Genomic DNA, 24202 nt, shown 5'->3' on the forward strand with positions numbered 1-24202 from the left:
ATTGGAAGGGCACACTATCAGAATAACAGCGGAGCAGCAAAGGCTGGAGTTTCTGGGGGCAATTCTGAAGGCTCATTATAGATAAAGCCCAAAGATGAAGAAGCATTTTAAAGTGAGGATGAGATCATCGTGGATGACAAGGGAAGTCAAAGACAACATAGAAGAAAAAGAAATGGCATATAATAAAAAAATGTGGGAAGATAGAAGATTGGGAAGCCTTTAAAAATCAACAGAAGGCAACTAAGAAAGCAATAAGAAGAGAAAATATGAAATATGAAGATAAGCTAGCCAATAGTAAAAAAGAGGATACCAAAAGATTTTTGAGATGCATAAACAGTAAAAGGGAGGTGAGAGTGGATATTGGATTGCTGGAAAATTTCGCTGGAGACGTAGTAATGGGGGAACAAAGAAATGGTGGATGAACTTAAGTAAGAACTTTCTGTCAGTCTTTGCATGAAAGACACTAGCAGTATGCCAGAAGCTTGAATGTGTCAATGAAAGACTGCATCCAATAGGAAGGGCAAACAGCCAATGTGTAAATGACAACAAAGGTACAAATACAAAAGATATATATAAATATCCCTGATATATCTGCCTTCACCACCATCCCCGGAGCCCATTTCACACACCCACCACTCTACGTGTAAAAAACCTATCTCTGACATCCCCTCCACCAATCACCTTAAAGTTATTAGCATTTCTGCCCTGGAAAAAGTCTCTGGCTGTCCACTCGATCTATCTTCTTATCATCTTGTATACGTATCTCATCCTCCTTTGCTCAAAGGCAAAAGCCCTAGCTCACTCAGCCTATCCTCTATGACACACTCTCTAGAAGTGAGTAGCATGGGGTAAAAGAACTATGCGTTTGGTAGCAGTGGTTTGGGGTTCTCCGGAGTTGATGAGGTTAGTGTTGGTGTTGGTGACAGTTTTCTGATGGTCCAGAGTGGGGTCCCTTCAGGGAGTAGGTAGGAGGAGGTGTCTGAGAGTGTCTTAGGAAGGTGGTAACCAACATTAAGGACCTTCACCAATCCAAACATGTTTTCTTCTTGTTACTACCGCCAATGAGGAGGTGCCAGAGCCTGAAGATACACACAGTGATCCAGAAACAGTTTCTTCCCATCTGCCATCAGGTTTTATAATGGTCTATGAACACTACCTCATTTTTTTGGGACTATTTATTTATTTATTTATTTGTAATATATAATAATGATATGTCTTGCAAGGGTCCAGCAGGGTCCAGGCCCAGAGCGTATCAATGCGACAGGGCCTTGGTCCTAGTGCATGGAAGGTCCCGAACACCAGGCCAGATGTATTGGAAAGGCATGGTGTCAGGACTGGAGGTGAGGATCGGGCCGGCTCCGCGACATTTACTCTGCTCTCCACGGAACTTACACCATGGCTAGGGCCTGCTCTGGGCTTTGTGTCTGTGAGCTCGTTTTTGCTCTACTCTGTGATGAACTGAGGTTGAGGCTGTGGGCCTGCACTGGCTGCCTTCGGCTTCGTGTCTGTGGACTCAATTTAGTCCTGAATGCTGTTGCTTGCTTTTATTGTTTGCACAACTTCTGCTTTTTACCCCCTCTCTCTGCGCATTGGGTGTTTGTTACTCTTTGTAAATGAGTTATTTCAGGGTTCTCGTTTTGTGGCTGCCTGTAAGAAGATGAATTTCAAGGTTGTATAATTTATACTTACTTTGATGATAAGCGTAATTTGAACTTTGAAATTTCATGTCACACAAGACAGTGCTAACACTGGACAACAAATTTTTTCAGAAGTGTTGCTTCCTCATAATTATTTTTTTGTTTATGATAGACTGCTTGAAGATGAACAGAAATATAATTTCAGACTACTTGTATCACATAGGAATTTGTAGAAACGACAAATTAACTTTTATTGAATATAATGTGTTTAATTGCATAATGCTTTGCAATAGTTCAACTAAGTTAAAAATATTTTGTTAATGATTTTCATTTGTACTCAGTGTCTGAGGCTTCTTGCTTAAGTGTCCAACAATAATTCACCAGCATTGATGGATTCCAGTTGCCTTGGTATCTTTTCTCCATGACCGCAATGTCCTGGTGAAACCTTTCACCAGGCCCAACACTAACAGCACCAAGATTTGCAGGGAAGAAGTCTAAATGGGAGTGCAGAAAATGAATCTTTAGTGACATAATGCATTTCATGGTTTTATGTGCTTGAAGCATGCTTTCAACCAGCTGCATGTAGTTTGGTGCTCTGTAGATGCTGAGAAAAATTTCAACATCTTCCTTGAATGCCTTCCATGTGATTTTCTCTGGTCCCACTAGAAATTCTTCTAATTGCCTGTCATTGATGACCTGTTTGATTTGTGGACCAACAAAAATGCTTTCCTTAATCTTGTCATCAGTTATTCTGGGAAGCATCTGTCTCAAATGTCAAAATCCTTCATAGAAATTTTTGTGCCTGGTGATAGCAAATTCCATCCTTACAGTCCTGAACCCAATAATTACTAGTAAAACCTGTCCTGCCATGCAGCAGCCGCGCTGCCTGAGCATGCCCAAGCATGCCTGGACAAGATAGGAAACTTTCCAGCATACATTGTAGGTAACATTTTAATTGACTTGAATTATGAATTGAAATAGTAAGCATAAGTGATTTCAAAAAAATGGTGCGTGATAGGGAAATTTCACGGTGATTTTCATGATCAGTAGCCCAAAATTCATAAGATACACCTAAAGGTATTCAGGAAGCAAATCTTTGTTGTCCAGTGTAGTAAACCTGATATTCATTGGCACAAAATGAGAATCAGGTTCTTGACTTGAAACATCCACTGTCCATTCCCCCAACAGATGCTGCCAGACCTTCTGAGTTCCTTCAGCATATGGTTTGTTGTTCCAGAGTCCAGTAACTGTGTCTGTTTTTTCTGTCCTCCACCGAGCTCTTTAGGAGGATCCTTCGATTTGAAACATTTTCTCTTCCCACAGATGCAGCTTGACTCATCGACTATCCCAGCATTGTTTTTGTGGTCTCTCGAGGTTCTTTCGAGCAGCACCGCGGGAGATTCCCCCGTCTCGGGCTGCGAAGGAGTGTTTCTCGCACGGCCCACTAGCACCCCAGGTGGCAGGACTGGGAACTGCTTTCCCTCCGTAACGTACCATCACGCTTCCCAGAAACCACAAACCGACGAAACCCATTGGTCTTTGGTCTTGTCAGTACAACAGACGCGAGGCTGTGATTGGCTGGGAGTAGCGTCAATCAGCTGGAGGGGTTGGTCTATTCAGGAGCGGGGTCTGAGGGCAGTTGTCAGCGGTGCTCGAGTATTGTTGGAGGGGCTGTGAGGTGAGGTCTGGTCCTTTCTCATCGAGTTGGCGTTAGATGTCGGTCAGGCCGACGTCGTACACCGGCCATTTGGAGGGAGACGGGCCGGCTGCTGTTGCCGCTGACAGGCGCCGACCTTCTTTGTGGCCCCCCAGTTAAAGGGACTGCTCGGAGAACAGGGCACTGCAGGCCCTCGGGTGGGTGAGTTATGAAGGCCCGGTCAGGGGCTTCAGTCGTCGGCCTTGTGGCTCACTGCAGCCGCTGAGACCGAGCGAGGCCTGCTAGGGACCCGATCTCTAGTAGCGGCAGCGGCTGCTGCTACAGGGAGGGCTTTGGCCCCACAATGGGCCTCGTTGTATCCCTGACTCTCGCTTAGACAGGCCATTTCTCTACACGGCTGGTGAGACCCGTTCTGTTTTTTTACCCTCTGTCTTGGCGTCCTTGTGTGCTTCATTTGTTAACCAAAACTGCAGAAACTGCCTTTATTTAAAAATCGGGCAGCAATCACGTGTTCTGTATTTTTAATATCGGCGCGATCGGTATTTTATGGAGGATTGGACAATGGTTGAAATACTGCAGTGAAGAAGTACAAAATCTAATCCGCTAGCTGTGCTCTAAACTTTCAAAAATTGACTTGAACTGGTATGGACATGAATTTGGTTTGTGAAAATATAAGAAGGAACTACTGTGTGCCGAATTTATTGGCGTAAGGTCTTGAATTGGCGTTAAAATACTGTAATCCTTTGTATTTTCTTACCTGCGGCTCCAATCATTAACTTATCTCACTAATTTAGAATTGTAAAGATATCTTGTGGATTTTTACCTAATTCTGTGTTCCTGTTTTAAAAACAAGCCCCACTTATCTAAATTTTGTTTAAAAGCTTTGAATCGGAGGGGAATTGATTTTTTTTGTAGTAGAAGATAATTGTGATTATTTTTGGAGTGAATCAATTGAAATGGATATTTCTGGTTGGGGTGCATGCTGGTGTATCTGACACTGTATTTAATGAAACTCTTCCTTTGGGAAGTATGAGGTAAGGTAAATGTAGTTATGCTGAGTATATTTTTGGCATGTCACATCTGTGACAGCTAGCTCTCCAACACATGTCACTGGAGCAGGTAAACTCCTTTGGCAGTGCACCCTTGTAGCCTCTCCTCTGATCTAACAGAGGGGGTTACGGTGGAATCACAAATTTTGCTGCTTTGAACTCTCAAATCCCTCTCAAAAGTGTTTGCTTTTTAGTTTTGCTTCTTCTCTTGGAGGTCTCAGTCCTGGATTCTACATTTTCAACATTGAAAGAAGAGGAACATCCTTTTGGATGTTGAATCCTTTGGGTGCTGTTGGTACTCAATTTCCAGTGCACTGGCTCACAACCAAAAATGGCTGTGACTGTACCGTTGTTACAACTAACTTGCATGCCCTTTACAGTGCATTGGATTTCTAGGGTTTTAAATTTTCTTCATTATTATAGATTTCTTTGTGTTTTCTTAATTTTTGTTTTACTTAATTTATAATATAAATTTATGTGTCTGAAGTTTGTGGGCTAACTTGTGTTTTTATAACATTTTAGTATTTTGTTTCCATTGTCTATATGGATTTTACACGAGTTTTTACAGATCAACAACCTTTTATATCTAAAAGGATCTCACTTTTACTGGAATGCTTATTTTTCATTAGTTGTTGACAGTCCTTGGTACTAGCATCTCAAAATGCTTTCTTTTCTTAGAAGATAGAGATGGCTGTGATTTCTTTTTTCCACCACTTGCCTGGCTCATCCCGTTAAGCCAACCGAAGTTTGCTTGAGACTGCACAACAATATGAATTGTAAGGAAGGCAATTGGAATTAAAGAGGTGAATACTTTGTGAAAATCTAACCCCAAATATAATTTGTCAATCCCTACAGTGTATCACTGTACTATTTGAAAAAGTTGAGTAGTTTCCATCCAGACTGAGAACGAGGGAATATTTTTGGAGTTCACAAATAGACGATCAGTACAATTATTCTCAAGATATGTTGTTGTCATCCCTATGCATTTCACTTGCCTCCAGGCTTTCCTGCGAAGAGCTGTTCGGCTTGCATAGCTTTGTTCTCCACCACACAGGACAATGGACATTGAATTTAGACCGGATAAGTAAGGGTGGCACTAATAAACTGAGTTTTTATTACCATATGCTAACTTCTGCAGCTCTTTTTTCCTCCTCTAGTCTGGTTGCAATGCCACATGTTTGATTAATTTTCACAAATTGCTTTTTCATTTCTCGTCTGGCACCATAACTTTTTAAAATTTTTATTTATATATTTTTTTAAAATACTTTTTTAATGCAATAGGTATGTGATTCTGTGGAGAACACAGTTTATTACTTTGATTTTTTTTTAGTTTTTCTTATCATAGTAGAGATACTAGGACTTGATATTTCAATCCCTATGGTAAGTCGGCACTCTCAATGTTGGCAGTGGGCTTGGAGTGTTGACAGGGAGGGAGGGTAGGTACATCATCGGGGTCATCAGGTGGGCACCCTCCTTTGACGTTTCTTTGATAAGCTCATGATGTCTCCAGAGGGCTCAAAGCTGCTACCTGGCGTCCCAGATACACCCCCTCAGTTCCATACCCTCCTGTCTTCATCTTGCAGCCCAGTTGTTGTCTTTCCTTTTCATCCAAATCCAATTGCTGTTTTCTTCTGCTGCATTTGACAAGGACTTGATTGCTTGTTGGAGGGAGTGACCCCTCACCCCCATCTTCTTCAATAGACTGGCTGTAGATGTAGCAACAAATTCCCTGCATCCCATTTCTACAGGGAAAATCTTGGTCTTCCAGCCATTCTGGGCAGCTTCAGTTGCCAGTTCAGAGTACTTGGTCTTTTTCCTTTCATAAGCTTCTTCGACACTGTCTTCCCATTGTGTCAGTTCCACAACATATGCCAGCTTGGCTGTTGTGGACCACAGGGCCATATCTGGCCGGAGTGTTGTAGCCGCAATGTCTAGGGGAAACACAAGCTTTTTCTCCAAGTCCATGTCCATTTTCCAATCCCAAGAAGCCTGTAGAATACTTACATCTTTTGATGTTATATGGTGCTCTGGAGGTTGGCCTGCTGGTACAAATCGTATGATGTGGACATTTCCTGCTGATGTTTGTGGGAGAGCACTTGTGGTGATTTGCCTCTGTTCCAAGATTGATGCCAGCTGTCTGAGAACTTGGTTATGCTGTCAAGTGTACCGCCCCTGCGTGAGGCTTGTGGTGCATCCTGTTAAAATGTGCCTTCGTGATGCAGGTGCTTGACAAAGAAAGCAAGCGGGGTCTTCTCCCCACCACTGGTTCAGGTTCTGGGGTGTGGGTAGGGGGCCATTAGTGGCTCTGATGACAAAACTTATATAGATTATCTTAGTCTGGTTTTGCTGTCTGGGTGCTATTATGACTTAACTTTGGATAACAGTAGGGACATTTTAGAGAGCTGTTTGAATGCAGTTTAAACCACAATTTCTTTGTTCATTTCACACTGAAGTAATGTTTTACAGTTAACTGGATTAGTACACAACTAAAGACACTTTTTAGTATTAGAGTATTTCAGAAGGATGTATAACTGGAAATGGATTGTTGGAATTTTGGATAATTGTTTTAATTTTAAGAGTGTTAAGATAAAGGTATTCTTTTCCATGAACACACAAGTATTCCTGATTTTTTTTAAGCATCCTTTTGTTTAAATCTGTATGTGAAAAATTCTTAGCAAAATAATTTATAAATACATTTGAATAGCATCACTTGATGTGACTCTTTCTAGTTGTCATTTCTTTTCTTAGATGCTGTGATGTTGAGGCTCTATAAGGCACTCATGAGACTGCACTTGGAGTATTGTGTGCAGTTTTGCAGTTTTAGGAAGGATATACTGATATTGGAGGGGGTTCCGAGAAGATTCACAAGAATGATTCCAGGAATGAAAGGGTTACCGTATGAGGAACATCTGGCAGCTCTTGGGCTGTATTCCTTGGAGTTCAGGAGAATGAGAGAGGATCTCATAGAAACATTCCGAATGTTGTGGCGAAGCTATTTCCCATGGTAGGGGATTCTAGGACAAGAGAGAACAACTTCAGGATTTAAGGACTTCCATTTAGAACTGAGATGCGGAAAAACTACTTTAGTCAGAGGGTGGTAGATCTGTGGAATTTGTTGCCACAAGCGGCTGTGGAGGCCAAGTCATTGGGTGTATTTAAGGCAGAGACAGATAGGTTCTTGATTAGCCAGGGCATCGAAGGGTATGGGGTGAAGGCAGGGGATGGAGATGACTGCAAGCATTGGATCAGCCCGTGATTGATTGGCGGAGCAGACTCATTGGGCCAAATGGCATACCTTAGCTCCTGTATCTTATGGGCTTATGCTATAATTGTCCAGTCACCAAGTCAGTTCTGTCTTGTTCGGCAGGATATGAAGGTGTGAGCCATTCTGTCACTTATGAGTTTTGAAAATAATGGATGTTGTCCTATTTGAGTTTAGTTCACCTATCTAAAGTCGGGATGAAGAGAATTGCAAATAAAAATCTAAATATCTCTTCTGGGTATCTTCCAAAGGTAATAAAACAGAGTTTTATTGTAATCTAGGAGTGAAGTGAATGCTTTTGAAATATGGCTCATTTAATGTTAACTCGAGCTAAACTCTTACCTTTCCATGCTATGTTAATTGGACCAGTTGCATTTTATTTTACCCTCTGTGGTTCGACATTACAGTATCTTGTCTCTTCTGATTAGGAGAGATCTCTTTCCTGTTCACACCTAAGTAACAGAATGATTTCTGATTCCAACATTGTCTTAAATTGTGTACTGGCTCCCAGACTGTGTTATGCCTACGTGACTTAACACTATCTTCAAACTGTTAACTAGGTAAAAGAGCTCAGTAAGGACTACGCTGGCCAAAATGTTGTTTTCCTTGCATAGATAAATATCTACAATTTCTCCACACTTTTCTATTTTCCCCTTCCCCCTGCACTTTTCCATATAAAACAGAGTGGGGCCATGCTCTTTGGCACCTGACCTGACCGATTCAGTGTCACCTTCACCATCTGGTCTGGTTATATAAAGATGCTGGGGATCGAGGTATGCCCTGGAGAATTGGCAGGAGCAGACTGTGAAGGTAAAACAGAAAATGGGACTGTGGGGAGAGTGCTCCCTATTGATAACTGGGAAGAACCTGGTTATCAAGTGTGGGGTACTTTCAGGACACATTCCCACTCCAGCTTGGCAGTCAACTGTGCTGTTTTCAGGTTCATCTGGAGATCCTAGCTGGAGCGGGGCAGGTGGGTCACAATGCACAAGTCTCTAGACAATGGGAGCAAAAAAGGAACTCAATATTGTCCTCAATCGGATGACCACTTTCCTGTGTGACTGCATCAGACTGTGTGTGGAACCTAAATATATGAGCACCAAGTACCTCTACAAGCCGAGGTTCTGTCTGTCCCTGAGGTGTTAAGAAGGATAGATCTGGCTCTGATGCTGTGCAACATCCCAGTCACCTGAATGTTGCTGTACTACCTGTCCTTCGTGGAAACATTCATCTGGACTAACACCTTGACCACAGGTCCACCAAGCAGTGGTCAATAGGGAGCATCCTGCAGGCACTGCAGGAGAAGGAGTCAAGTTACACAGGGGGGTGGTTTCCTGAGCAGTCTGTCCAGGCCATCTGGCAGAATACCTCTTCTCCAGGCTTCCAACTGGTGCTGACTGGCTGGCAATGAGAGGGGCCCTCCCAGTCAGATCCCGCCTGCATGCCTGGAGTGTCACTCCCACAGCATGCTATCTGCGGGATGATTATAGTGGGGAAGAGACGGTGGAACACCTCTTTGCAGACTGTCGGTCTGCGAAGAGGATATGGAGAAAGATGAAAGGGCCTGTGTCGCTAGACATCCTGATCAGCTGTGTGACATTACACTGATCTATGGGCTGTTCTCAGGGACATGGAGATGGATACCAAGAGCTTCTGACAGATCTTCAGCTTGGTGAAAAGTGCCCTTTGGTCTACCTGAGGCTTGTTGATCTGCCAGCACATCGAGATGTATGTGGGGAAGTGCTGCCAACTGGCATATTTCAGAGATCAGGGGCACGTGCTGAAGCTTGCTGCATGCAACACAGGGGTTTGGTTGGGAAGGACCACTGTGTAGGGTTCTTTTTGTACTCGAGAGGGAGGAGCTGGTTTGTGGTTAAAAAGTTGCTCAATTATGGTAGTGGTTATTATACCACCCCAGAGGGCCACATGAGTGGCAACTGTGCTATTGATGTTTAGGAATGTAATAGAACAGTACAGAAAGCATTGACTATGAATGTAAAGAACAAAAAAAGCATTGAATCGTTTGTTTAAAAAGCAAAAACATAAATGATGTTCTTTCTGAACATGAATGTTTTAAAAGGACACTGCCCATTTCTAACTTTGACGTGGATACGATACGGTCGTTTAAGAGATTGCTGGACAGGTATATGGAGCTCAGAAAAATAGAGGGCTATGGGTAACCCGAAGTAATTTCTCAGCTAAGGACATGTTTGGCACAACTTTGTGGGCTGAAGGGCCTGTATTGTGCTGTAGGTTTTCTGTGTTTCTACTTCTGTGGGGAGGCTGGCACAAACTAATCCAGTACCTTTTATTTTAAGGTCTGCATACACATACACTTTTTTTCTGATCAACTTCAGACAGTCTTTGATTTGATATTGTAAATCAGACTCTGTCTGTTCTTGTGCCTCAAATCAGCCAGCCTTCTAGCTTTGCGTATCTATTAACTGACTTGTATGATGTTGGCCTTGTCAACATGCCAAACTGTAACCATATAATCATATATAACCATATAACAATTACAGCACGGAAATAGGCCATCTCAGCCCTTCTAGTCTGTGCTGAACTCTTACTCTCACCTAGTCCCACTGACCTGCACTCAGCCCATAACCCTCCATTCCTTTCCTGTCCATATAGCTGTCCAATTTAACTTTAAACGACACCATCGAACCTGCCTTAACCACTTCTGCTGGAAGCTCGTTCCACACAGCTACCACTCTCTGAGTAATGAAGTTCCCCGTTATGTTATCCCTAAACTTTTGCCCTTTAACTCTCCACTCATGTCCTCTTGTTTGAATCTCCCCCACTCTCAATGGAAAAAGCCTATCCACGTCAACTCTATCTATCCCCCTCATAATTTTATATACCTCTATCGAGTCCCCCCTCAACCTTCTACGTTCCAAAGGATAAAGACCTAACTTGTTCAACCTTTCTCTGTAACTTAGGTGATAAAACCCAAGTAACATTCCAGTAAATTATGTACTTCTAGTAAGTTATGTACTTATGACTGTTTTTGAGTGCTGAACGAACCAAGCAGCATTGTAATTTTTACTCCAGACCTTTTCATTCTGGATGGTTAATAATTGTATTAACAGATTAAATAAACTGCTTAAGCAATCGTGTTCAGCTTATCAAAGGAAATGGGGGCCAACTTTCCTGGTATAGAACATCTAGGCCTGGAAATTGTGGTGCTTGACACAATTGCTTGGTTATTACATCAAGCTATCATTATTTGGATCCAAGTCAACTTTTACCATAAGGAACTATTCCGAAGTAAATTGTGTAAGTAGTCTATTTTCTTGTAACATAAATGTTGTTTGTATCCAGGAATTATCTGCATCTTAGGGCAATCTTACTGCATCACAGCAAAGTTAATAATTAATGCCCTTCATGAATTTTACTTGGGAAGGTAATGGAGAGTTCTCTTATTGTACTGATGGTCTTTGTGGTGAAGATGTTCTTATAATGTTGTTGGATAGGAACTTCCAAGTCTTTGGCTCGGTGACAGAGAAGATGTGACTTTCCAAGTTGGCGTGATAAGTAAGTCCCTTGAAGGTAATTGTATGGTATGCAGTCATTACTTTTGTACTTCTAAATGGTAGAGGTCTTGAGTTTGGAAGGTGTTTTCAACGTAACCTTGGTAAATGATCATGGTTCATTTCGTAAATAATGCACATTGCAGTCTGTATTGGCTGTTTAGGGTCTTGGATGAAGGCCTGACAAGCAAAGTGTACTGGACATTGTTCAGTTTCCAAAACGCTGCTGGAACAGCAGTCAAGACAATGGAGAATATTACAACTCCTTCCTGAGGTGTCTTGTGAACGGTGGACAATAAAGAGATTAATTGTGTGTCACAGAATATCAAGCTTCCTGGCATGGTGTTGTTCATGTGGGCTTCTGGCCATTGCTGATATTCAGAACTTGGCACAATACTCATTGTTGGAACATTGGAGTGTATCATTGGCTGGTGAGGTTAATTAGTTCATTTGCCATAATCAGAAGTCCAGTTTGATATTTAGGTTATTCAGGGTCAATTTTTGGAAGTTTAGTGGTGCTTAAGGAAGTAGCCCAAGAAATAGTGGATGCATTAGTGATAATTTTTCAAAACTCGTTAGATTCTGGACTAGTTCCTGAGGATTGGAGGGTGGCTAATGTAACTCCACTTTTTAAAAAAGGAGGGAGAGAGAAACCGGGGAATTATAGACCGGTTAGCCTAACGTCGGTGGTGGGGAAACTGCTGGAGTCAGTTATCAAGGATGTGATAACAGCACATTTGGAAAGCGGTGAAATGATCGGACAAAGTCAGCATGGATTTGTGAAAGGAAAATCATGTCTGACGAATCTCATAGAATTTTTTGAGGATGTAACTAGTAGAGTGGATAGGGGAGAACCAGTGGATGTGGTATATTTGGATTTTCAGAAGGCTTTTGACAAGGTCCCACACAGGAGATTAGTGTGCAAACTTAAAGCACACGGTATTGTGGGTAAGGTATTGGTGTGGGTGGAGAGTTGGTTAGCAGACAGGAAGCAAAGAGTGGGAATAAACGGGACCTTTTCAGAATGGCAGGCGGTGACTAGTGGGGTACCGCAAGGCTCAGTGCTGGGACCTCAGTTGTTTACAATATATATTAATGACCTGGATGAGGGAATTAAATGCAGCATCTCCAAGTTTGCGGATGACACGAAGCTGGGTGGCAGTGTTAGCTGTGAGGAGGATGCTAAGAGGATGCAGGGTGACTTGGATAGGTTGGGTGAGTGGGCAAATTCATGGCAGATGCAATTTAATGTGGATAAATGTGAAGTTATCCACTTTGGTGGCAAAAATAGGAAAACAGATTATTATCTGAATGGTGGCTGATTAGGAAAAGGGGAGGTGCAACGAGACCTGGGTGTCATTATACACCAGTCTTTGAAAGTGGGCATGCAGGTACAGCAGGCGGTGAAAAAGGCGAATGGTATGCTGGCATTTATAGCGAGAGGATTGGAGTACAGGAGCAGGGAGGTACTACTGCAGTTGTACAAGGCCTTGGTGAGACCACACCTGGAGTATTGTGTGCAGTTTTGGTCCCCTAATCTGAGGAAAGACATCCTTGCCATAGAGGGAGTTCAAAGAAGGTTCACCAGATTGATTCCTGGGATGGCAGGACTTTCATATGAAGAAAGACTGGATGAACTGGGCTTGTACTCGTTGGAATTTAGAAGATTGAGGGGGGATCTGATTGAAACGTATAAGATCCTAAAAGGATTGGACAGGCTAGATGCAGGAAGATTGTTCCCGATGTTGGGGAAGTCCAGAACGAGGGGCCACAGTTTGAGGATAGAGGGGAAGCCTTTTAGGACCGAGATTAGGAAAAACTTCTTCACACAGAGAGTGGTGAATCTGTGGAATTCTCTGCCACAGGAAACAGTTGAGGCCAGTTCATTGGCTATATTTAAGAGGGAGTTAGATATGGCCCTTGTGGCTACGGGGGTCAGGGGGTATGGAGGGAAGGCTGGGGCGGGGTTCTGAGTTGGATGATCAGCCATGATCATAATAAATGGCGGTGCAGGCTCGAAGGGCTGAATGGCCTACTCCTGCACCTATTTTCTATGTATGTTTCTATGTATGCTACTGTTGATGGGCATTGAAGTCTTCAGTAATGAGTAGATTTTGTGCCTTTTGTTAATCTCTAGTTTCTTCAAATTGGTGCTTAACCGGTGTTTAATTTGATGAAGTAGGGTTATGGGATGTTATAGTGGTCAGGTTTGACCTGGTGCTATAAGATCTCACGGAACCTGGATTCTGGTGAGGACCCAGAGAGCCATTTTCTTCATATTGTGTGCCATTCCTCTGTCACTATAGGTTGATCACGATGGTGCACTGTATATAATTTGATGGTGATTTTTTTTTTGGTATTTAAGCTGGAATGTGTGATTCCATGAAAAGCTGCCAGATTGCTGCTTGACTATCTGTGGGACAGATTTATTTAGATCAAGTTACTATTGGTTTGACGAGAGGTTGATGCATCTCCCAGGCTGAGTTAGCTTTTGTTGTGTCAGATTCTACATCTAAAGGTCAATATCCTAGTAATCAATCCAGTTTAGTTTTGCTGTACTGTGGTAGTTTGGTGCAAATAAGGAGTTTTCTTTACCTTCCAAATTTTGTTTAAGTTCTTAAACTTTCTAAATATTCCATCCGTGTAATCTGAGTGAGCTATAAGTTAGATTGGAATCATTCTGGGTGCAATTTAGGTTATTTTGTCTTTGCATATTTGAATATTTTTGATTTATTTTCTCATTCAGTTCTCTCTTTGCTCTCTGAGGGACACTGGGAAAATCTCTGACTTTGTGATCCAATTACAATGATGCATGCATAAGTGACACACTTCTGAAATGGGGTTGGTAGATCTCGTGCAGTGGCAAACTTCCATTGCTTCCGGTTGTTAGAATCATTGGGTAACAAACATTTGGTAAATTGGTTGATTATTGTCACATGAACAGTGGAAGGCTTATTTGCATTTGGTCCAGAGCATAAATCATAACAACAGTTCCACTGAGGTAGTACAGGGTAAAACAATAAGCCTGCAGAATTAAATGCAAGTGCAGTACAGGTAAACATTAAAGTGCAAGGTCACAGTGAGATAGATGGATGCTTGACCTCGCAATCTGATTGAAGTCAAGCGTCCACCTTATTGTACTAGGAAACAGTTCAGTAGTTTTACAAAGGCAGGGTGGAAGCTGTACTTGAGTCTGGCGATACTTTCTTTTAAGCTTTCATATCATGTGCCCGATGGGAAGGAGAAGAGAGAGTATCAGGGTGGATGGGACCTTTGATTATGCTGATTGCTTTACCAAGACAATGAGAAATGTAGACAGTCCTCAAAAGGGAGGCTGGCTTCAGTGATGTGTTGAACTGTGTCCGCAACTCTCTGCAGTTTCTTGTGATCATGGGCAGAGTAGTTGCCATACCAAGCTGTAATTCATCCAGATGGATGCTTACTATGGTGCATCAATAAAATTGGTGAGAATCAAAAGGAACATGCTGAACTTATTTCGCCTCCTGAGGAAGTAGTGCTGTTAGTGAGGTTTGATGTATTCTGGAGCATATGCAGTATATGCATATCCCTTTCTGAAGTCAGTGACCAGCTCTTTAATTTTGCTGACATAGAGGTAAAGGTCATTACCATAACACCATGTGGTTACGCTCTCTATCTCCTTCCTGTACTCTTGACTCTTCAAGATCTGAGATGGCTCACCTAGGTGGAGTCATCTAGAAAAGCAGAACCTAGACACACAGTTGTGAGTGAAAACCCTGCCCTGTGGGGCACCAGTGTTGAGAATATTTATGGTAAGGGTGTTATGGTCTCTCCTTCCTGATTGCGATCTGTTGAATCATATTACGTATATGAAAGAGTCCTAGTTACAACCTATGGAAGGCCATCGTGAGAGTGAAAAGGCAATTCTGTGTAAAGTTGGTGACAAGATCAGATGCATGACAGCATTGGCAGGGTTTGTGGCAGACTTCCTGTAAGGCAAAACCTAACGTCATAAATGGCAGTGATGAGCTAATGAGCACAATGCCTTTTGTGCATGCATTGAAAGGGAGATTAACCCTAAATTTAACAATAAGAAATTAATTTTCTTGCAGACATTCACAGTAAGTACAAGAAACACAATAGAAACAATGAAAGATCACACCCAACAGGATAAACAACCAATATGCAAAAGACAGCATACTGTGGAAGTACAAAAAGAAAATAATAAATAAGCAATAAGTATTGAAAACATGAGATTAAGAAATCTTGAAATTGAGTCCATGGGTTGTGGGAAAAGTTACGTGATGGGATAAGTGAAGTTATCCCTCTGGTTCAAGAGCCTGATGGTTGAGGGGTAATAACTGTTCCTGAACCTGGTGATGTGGGTCATGAGGCTCCTGTACCACCCTTCCTGATGGGAGCAGCGAGCAGAGAGCATGGCCTGGATGGTGTGGGTCCTTGATGGATCTTGATTTTCTGCGTCAGCGCTCATGTAGATGTGCTCAGTGGTTGTGAGGGCTTTACCCGTGATGGAATGGGCCCTGTGTACTACCTTTTGTAGTTTTTTTCCATTCAAAGGCATTGGTGTTTCTACACCAGACTGTCATGCAACCAGTCAACATTCTCTTCACTACACATCTAGAGAAGTTTGTCAAAGTTTTAGGTGACATGCTGAATCTTCAAAAACTTCTAAGAAAGTAGAGACGCTGTCATGCTTTCTTCATAATTACACTTGCGTGTCCCAGAGCAGGACCTCTGAAATGATAACAGAGGAACTTAAAGTTGTTGACCCTCTCCACCTTTGATCCCTTGATGAGGACTGGCTCATGGATCTCTGGTTTACTCTTCCTGAAGTCAATAATCAGCTCCTTGGACTTACTGACATTGAGTGAGAGGTTGTTGGTTCTTTGTGGTGGGGGGACCCACTCCTGGGGTCTCACAACCGGCTGCTTTTCAAAATCCCAAGGACATAGCCTAGAAGAAGAGTGCTCCTTCGAGGCTTCGTGGCTCTGTGGACGAGTCGACTCTATGGTGCTGCCGGTTACTGAAGTGTCACGGGAGAAAATGGAACTTTGGGAACAGCGGAATGGCTGTCGGTGGTTCTGTACGGTAAATTTCTCCCTCTCTCCTGTGGGGGTGATGTGGAGGCAATGCGGCAGACTTTATCATCGCAAATTAGTGAGGAGTTTTGTTTGTCTCCCCTCTCGCTGAGTGACACCTCTCTGCCCCTTTATGAGGGGGAGAGAGAGAGAGCCTGTGGTGCATCTGTGCTGATGGAGACGGTGAAGCAGATTTTGTTACCAATCTGAATTGATTGGTGTGTGCAAGTGAGGAACTGAGGAATTCAGTTGCACAAGGAGGTATTGAGGCCAAGGTCTTAAAGTTTATTGATTAGTTTTGAGAGGATGATGTTATTGAATTCTGAGGAGCATCCCGATGTATGTATACATCTTCGCTAACTGAATATTCCAGGGATGAGTAAAGAGCCAATGAACTGGCATCTGCTGTTGATGATAAGCAAATTAGAGTGGATCCAAGTCACTTTTCAGGCAAGAGTTGATATGCTTCATCGCCAACCTCTCAAAGCACTTCATCATATTGGAAGTAAGTGCTACTGGAGCATTAGTTGCATGCACTTGCATGGCCGTTAGACATTACACTGTACTTGGTGTAAACTGTTTTTAAACAGTTGTTTCAAAGGTACATTTAGTGTCAGAGAAATGTATACAATATACATCCTGAAATACTTTTTCTTCGCAACCATCCATGAAAACAGAGGAGTGCCCCAAAGGATGAATGACAGTTAAAGGTTAGAACCCCAAAGCCCCCCCCCAGCTCCCTCTGCCACATGTAAGCAGCAGCAAAGTAATGATCCCCCATCCTCCACCAGCAAAAAAAAGCATCGGTGCCCCCCCCCCGTTGAACACTCAAGCATGCAACAAAGCTTTAATAAAGACACAGACTTGCAGTATTCCAAAGGCTACTCGCTCTCTCCCCCTAATAAGGGGAAAAGAGGTGTCTCCATTGTGTGTGTTTGTGTTCAAAAGGAGTGATTTTTGTCACTGGTAGTTGGTAAGAAATAAGCAATAAGACAGTTTGGAACTGTTTTGCTCACTGATGCTTTAAGCATTCAGGCTTGGAGAGGCCAGAAATGTCCAGGAATGAAAATAAAGCTATTTCACTACTTCAAGTTAGGAACTACAAAAAAATTTGATAGTATTGACAATTATCTTGAATGATACAATGAAAATGAAGATTTCAACACACAAGCGTTGAAAGTGGTCTATTATCTGTACTAGGTGTCTACGCTGATTTTGTTGATTTGCTGTCAATCAAAAGGGTATGGCAACATACACTGGATGAACTCCTTTGTCAATAACTATTAGGAACCAGTACAGTTTTAAAGCAGTGGTCCCCAACCACTGGGCCGCAAAGCATGTGCTACCGGGCTGCGAGGGAACGATATTATTTGGCGATATGAAGCGATATAAGTCAGCTGCACCTTTCCTCGTTTCCTGTCACATCCACTGTTGAACTTGAACGTATGCGAGGTCATCAGCCGGTATGAGTAAAAAACAAACGTCGTTTGAGAGTTTCTTTGGAAGAGGTGGAAGAAGACATAAATGGCCTAACGATGATTGTAACGCAGAGACTGCAAAAAAAAAAGCTTCCTTCAACAGAAAATACGACGAGTCATACATAAAATATGGCTTTATTGCGATCGGTGACTCGCACGCTCCAAGCCCCCTGTGTGTGATATCTGGAGACAAGCTGTCTAAAGAAGCAATGAAGCCCTCAAAACTGCTTCGGTACCTTGAATCCAAGCACCCTGCACTTAGAGACAAACCTGTTGAGTTGAGAGGAACAAACGTGAGCAAGCGGAACAGAAGCAAGTGCTGAGAGCAACCACCTCCACAAATGCTGCTGCTCTGAGAGTGTCATACTTAGTGGCTATCTGTGTGACATCTTCAACCTGCTCAATGAACTCAGTTTGTCACTTCAGGGGAGAATGACAACTGTCTTCAAGTTGGCAGATTAAGTGTCTGCTTTCAAAGCCAAACTGGAACTGTGGGGACAGAGAGTGGACATGGGCATATTTGACTTGTTTCCAACATTAGCTGGGATTTTGGGAGAGACTGAGGCTGCACCGTCTTTCTCACAGCTGGTGCGCGATCACCTAACTTCACCGTCAGCAGAATTCGAGCGTTACTTCCCAACTGCAAATGAGCCAAGACGTGCAAAGGAATGGGTCCGTGACCCATTTGTGAATGTCCCCGGAGAATCATCCATGTCAGCGCGGGAAGAAGATCAACTCCTCGAGCTGGCTAATGTTGGTGGGCTGAAAAGTATGTTTGACATAACGTCTCTGCCGGCATTCTGGATCAAAGTCAAGGTTGAATATCCTGAGATAGCCATGAAAGCACTGAAAATGTTGCTTCCATTTCCAACATCATATCTCTGCGAAGCAGAATTTTCTGCAATGAATGCAATGAAAACTAAATTGCGGAATAGACTGGACATAAGGAACCCCCTTTGAGTATCACTGTCTCCCATCACCCTTCGATGGCACCGTCTTGTTGCAGGGAAACAAGCCCAGGGCTCCCACTGATTCAGCGATGTTGGTGTGTTGCAATGATTTTATATGTTCATACAAGGAAAATGGGTGTTTAATATCCAAATGTTATTAAAATGTCACGATGCTATTGACTTATAAGTAACTTATAATTGACTTATCACTATATTCATGGGAGGAAAATATGCGCTGTGTGTTTAATATTAAATTTGTTAGATAAACCCTTTTAGAAACGAAATTGAGTGTATTATTAACCACTTATAAGTGACTTATAGTTTCACCTATATTCTGGTCGTGATTAACACCTCCCACCCCTGTCGGCCGGTCCGCAAGGATATTGTCAATATTAAACCGGTCCACGGTACAAAAAAGGTTGGGGACACCTGTTTTAAAGTACTACTTTGTTCTGTTTCATTTAAGTACATAATTTGTTACTCAGTTAAGCAGTAGTTTTTTTTTAAAATACTTTTTTACTATTTCTATGAAACTTTTGGCTAATTGGGGCAGCCACTTCATTGGACCAAAATGTTCTGGTCCCGATATGTCATAATTAACTAGAATCAACTGTACTTTTAGGTCATTAGAACAACTCTTGGCTCATTTAGGGTTCTTGTATGGGGATGGTGATTTTTTTTTAATATATTCACTTGCTAGAGGCATCCAATATAGCCTCAAAGAATGAATAAAGCACTGTGCAGTGTAGCATAATGGATGGCTTGCTGCACACGCAGTACCAGTGCTAAGATGTCAGACATGCAGGAAGAACTAAGATAAATTCTCTGCACTTTGTACTTTTGGTGTTTGTACTCTTTAATCCTTTTGCGGTTCTTTGATCTTCATTTCCAAGGTTTTGGTGTGATAATGATGTGTGGCAAATGGGTCATTGGGATACTGCTTTCTATCCTCACAGCTGAAAGACCTGTTAGCTCCCTAAGTGGTGACGGGTGGTCCCAAAATATGGAGCCATCTATTCAGAACTGAGGTTAAAAATTTTCACCAATAAGATAGTGACTTTTGGAACTTAAATACCCAAAAGTGTGGTGGTGACTCAACCATTTGAGTATATTCAAAACGGATTGATCTTTAGATATTAAGGGATAAGTGAAAATGGCATTTGGGGAGAAATCAGTTTAGAGATAATTGCATGGTGAGCAGGTACAAGGGGCCAGTTGGCAAGTGTAGATAGTAACTAAAAGAGTGTTGCACAGAATGACTAGATTAGAGGAGAATAATTCAATGTAATCTTTACTTCATTGAATTTGATGGTATTGGGTGAAAGAAATATGTAGATCCAGTCAATTTATGATGCTAGTTTGTGAAAAAAAATGACTTGTACTTTGCTGATTCTAATGAAACATTGAAAGGTTTTTATTTTCATTAATTATGACACTGAACCACAAAGATTTTGGGATGGGTAACAAAGGCTTAGTCAGAATTGGGTTCTTGAGCAGCATCTTAAACAAAAGGATGATAGAAATGTAAATTCCTGGGCCAAGATAGCTGAAGTAATGGTTAATCAATTCAAATCTATATAATGTGAAAGCTGCAAAGATCCTGAAGGCCAGAGGAGTTTTCAAAAATGGTAAAGCACACGTCTATGGAGGGGATTTGGACAACAAAAGTGAGAATTTTAAAAATGAGCCATGTTTCTTAATCAGTGTAGATCGGGAAGTGCTGGCATGAAGATCATGTGATGAACTGAGTGAAGATATGTACAGCATGTTGATGTAGGATAGTGTTTAGGAGGCTAAATGAGGGAAACGTTGGCATAATCTGTAGATAAGACAAAGAATCTCTGTGTTTGAAAGATGTCGGTGAACTGCAAAAAGATTCCAGCACAAGTGACCTAAGACTTGGTCAAAGTGGTATGTTGTTAAGAAGTAACTGAAATGGGATATGTTTAGTAAGGGGAGTTTGGGATAAAGCCAGATGCTGTAACTCGGGTGGAATTTGGGCAGTCTTGGGGATCGAGCTGGAATGTGCACAAAATCTTGTATCTGTGTCAAGCACAACATTGTGTTTAAGCTTGGCTTCAGACAATATTTTGCAATGGGAATGATTTCCAAGCATCTGATTTTTTTTTTTGTAGCAGTCAAAGGCAAAGGGATGGAAGTTGTTGACATTGACTGATTATTAAATTTGCAAAATCTGGCAGCATCTGCATTTGTTACAAGTTGAGCTATTGCTCTTTAGGAGGTGAAAAGTAAGGGGAAAGTATGAAGTAAAGGGTACATTAGAAGTATTAATGTATAGGGTGATCTTGGGGCGCCAGTCCATAGCTCTCTGATGGTGGCAAGATAAGTAGATGGGGTAATAAATAAGGCATACTGCATCCTTTTCTTCATTGGTTGAGGTGTGAAGCATGAAGGTCACTACAAAACTGTTTAGGCCACATTCGGTGTATTATGTGCATTTTTGGTCACCACATCACAGGAAGCAGAAAACGTTAACCAGGACATTGCCTGGATTGGAGAATGTTAGATACTGTATAAGGAGAGATTAGGTGAAGATGGTTGTTTTTTCTCACTAGAGTGTCAGAGGCTGAGGGAGGACCTGATACAAGTTTATAAAAAAATTTTGCAGCATTGATAGGGTTGGTAGTCATTTTTTCCAATCTGCGCCTTGTAAGGCATGAAAATGCCCGACGCAGGCCTCTCATGGTCTGAGTCAATGTCCCCCCCACCTTTCCAAAGTGTAAATGTTCCATGCTAAAGAGCGTAGGTGAGAAGTGGGAAGTTTGTAGAAGTGCAAGGTATGTTTTCTTTTAAACTCAGTGATGGTGTCTGGAACAGACTGGTTTGGAGATAGTGGGGAAGCGAGGCAGAAGTCATGATAGTGAATTAGATATGATAGTGATGTTTAACAAACAAATGTACACTTATAAAATAGAGATAAGTGCATCATGTGCAAGCAGGTGGGATTAATTTAATTCGGCATAATGGTTGCCACAAACATTGTGGGCAGTGAGGTCTATTCCTGTGCTGTATATTCTCTGCGTACATGCCATCAGGTTCTGAAATTACGTTTTTGTTTATCCTTGCCTTATTCCACTCTGTTAGTCTCATAGTCGAAGGGAACTTGTTCCACCTGCAAAGGTGTTGGATCAAAATAAAGAGCTGAAAGAAGTTACTTGAGGAGCAAAAAGATGGATGAAAGTATGATCAGGAGTTGAGGGCCACTTTAGCACTTTGTTGATTGAAAAATGTTTAAATAGGTTGTTTCATCCCAGGTAGTGACTGAGCATGTTAAATGTTGGAGTTTACTGTCAGATTGACATGGTTATCTTACATGTAAGACCTCAGCATTCTGGTCAGAGCCAGCTTCCTTTGAGGTTGGTGGTTGTATAGGCATGTGAATGGGGAGCCACTCAACAGGTCCTGGGTCAATAACTTCAAAGAGATGGTTTCGTAAATTTGTGAAGATGGAAAAAATTACAGGACTTTCACATTTAAAGGAATTTGGCAGCTAAGTATTGTTAGCAGGTTATTTATTTGGCGGACAGTCCGTACAGATTTGTAGAGGTGTGATCAATTTTTTTTTGAAGAGATAACTAAATGTTTTGAAAGCAGTGTGGTTGAAATAAGGCTTTTGACAAAGTCTCACGTAAAATGCCAGTCCACATGATTTAGAGTTTGGGATCCAAGGCAAATGGTAATAGAAGACGAGTGACAGTAGAGTATTACTTTTGTGCCAAAAAAAACCCTGTGATTAGTGGAGTTCCACAGGAAATGGAGTGGGTCCTTTTCTATTTGTTTTGTACGTTTAATGAGCTGAACGTAGAAAATGTGCAGAAGACAATAAAATAGGTGGTATTGATAATGAGAAGGGTAGTCTTAGGCTGCAGAATATTTATTAGCTGGAAAATTGGATAGAGCAAAGTAAATTTAATTTAATCCTAATAATCAATATGACTAGGAAGAAATTATTTCCCATGGCAGTGATGTTTAAGATTGAAGGTTAAAGGTTTAAGGTGAGGCACGATGAGGGAGGATCAAAGCTATACCAAGAATGCTTGCAGCTTAATGTCTGTGTTTTACAAGTATTATCAAATGAAATAGGATAGTGAACCACATGTAAAGGATTTGGGGCAGGAAATAGAAAAAAAAACTGTTTTGAGGATGGAAAAAGGTTTGGGCAGGGTATTCTAGAGCAAAGCCACCAACGATAGACTGATTTGTTTCTGGGAAAGTGAATGGTATGAGAGTCCAATTTATGACAAAGAAGATATCTGATGGACTGAATTATTGTTAATTTCTTAACTTCATTTTGAGGGCGTAAGCTCCTATGTAACAGGTAGATTGAATGAGATGAAGGGATAGTAGAAAATGAATAGTTTAGATACTTGGAGGCAGTGAGATAGTCACATATGTCCAAACATCTGATATATTTTTAGCTGTTGTTCTTTCCTCCTTGCTGGGTTCTTGGTTTATTGCCAAAAATGAGATTTGATTTTCCTTTGAAGTAATAAAATTGAGAACATGCTGGAGATAAATGAAAAGATAGTGACAGAAAGATCAAGACAGTCTTGATGAAAGGCTATCAGTTCAAATTTTGAGATCCATTTCTTTATACACAGGTGCTGTGCATAAGTATTTCCAGCATTTTTGATATTTCTGATTTCCATCGTCTAGTGAACATGGTGTCCTTTCAGGTAATTGCACAGCATGTAAACTTGTATGACTATTTTTGAAAGGCTTACCAACATTTTAGAATTTAAAGCAATATAAGATGCTTTCATTCGTTAGCTTTGCCTTGCTTTGGAGTCAGATTAGAGGAGTATTTTTATTAGTTTTGTTAGGTAGTTTTTAACTATTTTTGGAAAAAGTACATTAAGCAAATAGAAAAGCATACTTTTACTATTTCACCAAGATCTATTTTGCTTTTTTTCCTCTCTTTATAAACAGGTAGTTAGCTTTTCAAGAAGAAGAAAAAAGCCCTTAACTCTGAGTGGAGTCATCGGGACACTGTCATGACAGCATTTTTTTAAGCAGGCCTTCTTATTTTTACAAGGCCGAGTTGCTAGCTTGACGCTCGATGCTCAACTCAGCATGAATGGAAAGTGTGCAAGGAAGCCGGCTGGATTTGAACTCTGGAGCCTTCGCTCCGAAGTCCGGCTGATGCCACTACACCACCAGCCGGCTAAGTTAGCTTTATAACTCCCTTGTTATTGTTTGCCTATTTTTATCAAAGTATAGACATTGGAATTAGAACTGTGACCATCTTGTCCCATGAAGTCTTGGCAGTATTTCAATTGAAGCTGCATGTTTTACTTACTTTGTGATTTACGGCAGTGCATTGGTCTTTCATGAAGCTTGGCTGTAAACAATTAGTAAGATTCCTGGTATAAAGTATGAATCAATGAACAAACTTCTATCCTGCCATGAGTGAACTACTTGTTAGTCATCTGTGGTACGGGAGTGGAAAAAAATATATTTGGACTTCATTTTTAAATTAGCTATTTGTCGTCCAAGAGCTATTGTTGGATTATAATTAGAATACAGAATCCTGATTA

The 24202-nt window shown here is 41.6% G+C and overlaps 1 protein-coding gene across 3 annotated transcripts in view; it reads left to right on the top strand.

Moving 5' to 3' along the window:
* The first annotated feature begins 3241 nt into the window (after positions 1-3241).
* Positions 3242-24202, top strand: part of mbtps1 (membrane-bound transcription factor peptidase, site 1) — a 125725-nt gene continuing 104764 nt past the window's right edge. For 2 of the 3 annotated variants that reach the window (XM_072279408.1, XM_072279410.1), the window contains exon 1: positions 3242-3315. The gene's annotated coding sequence lies outside the window, so the exon portion shown is untranslated. The other variant, XM_072279409.1, reaches the window with a different exon arrangement.

This window comes from Mobula birostris, chromosome 15, assembly GCF_030028105.1.
Source record: "Mobula birostris isolate sMobBir1 chromosome 15, sMobBir1.hap1, whole genome shotgun sequence".
NCBI lineage: Eukaryota > Metazoa > Chordata > Chondrichthyes > Myliobatiformes > Myliobatidae > Mobula > Mobula birostris.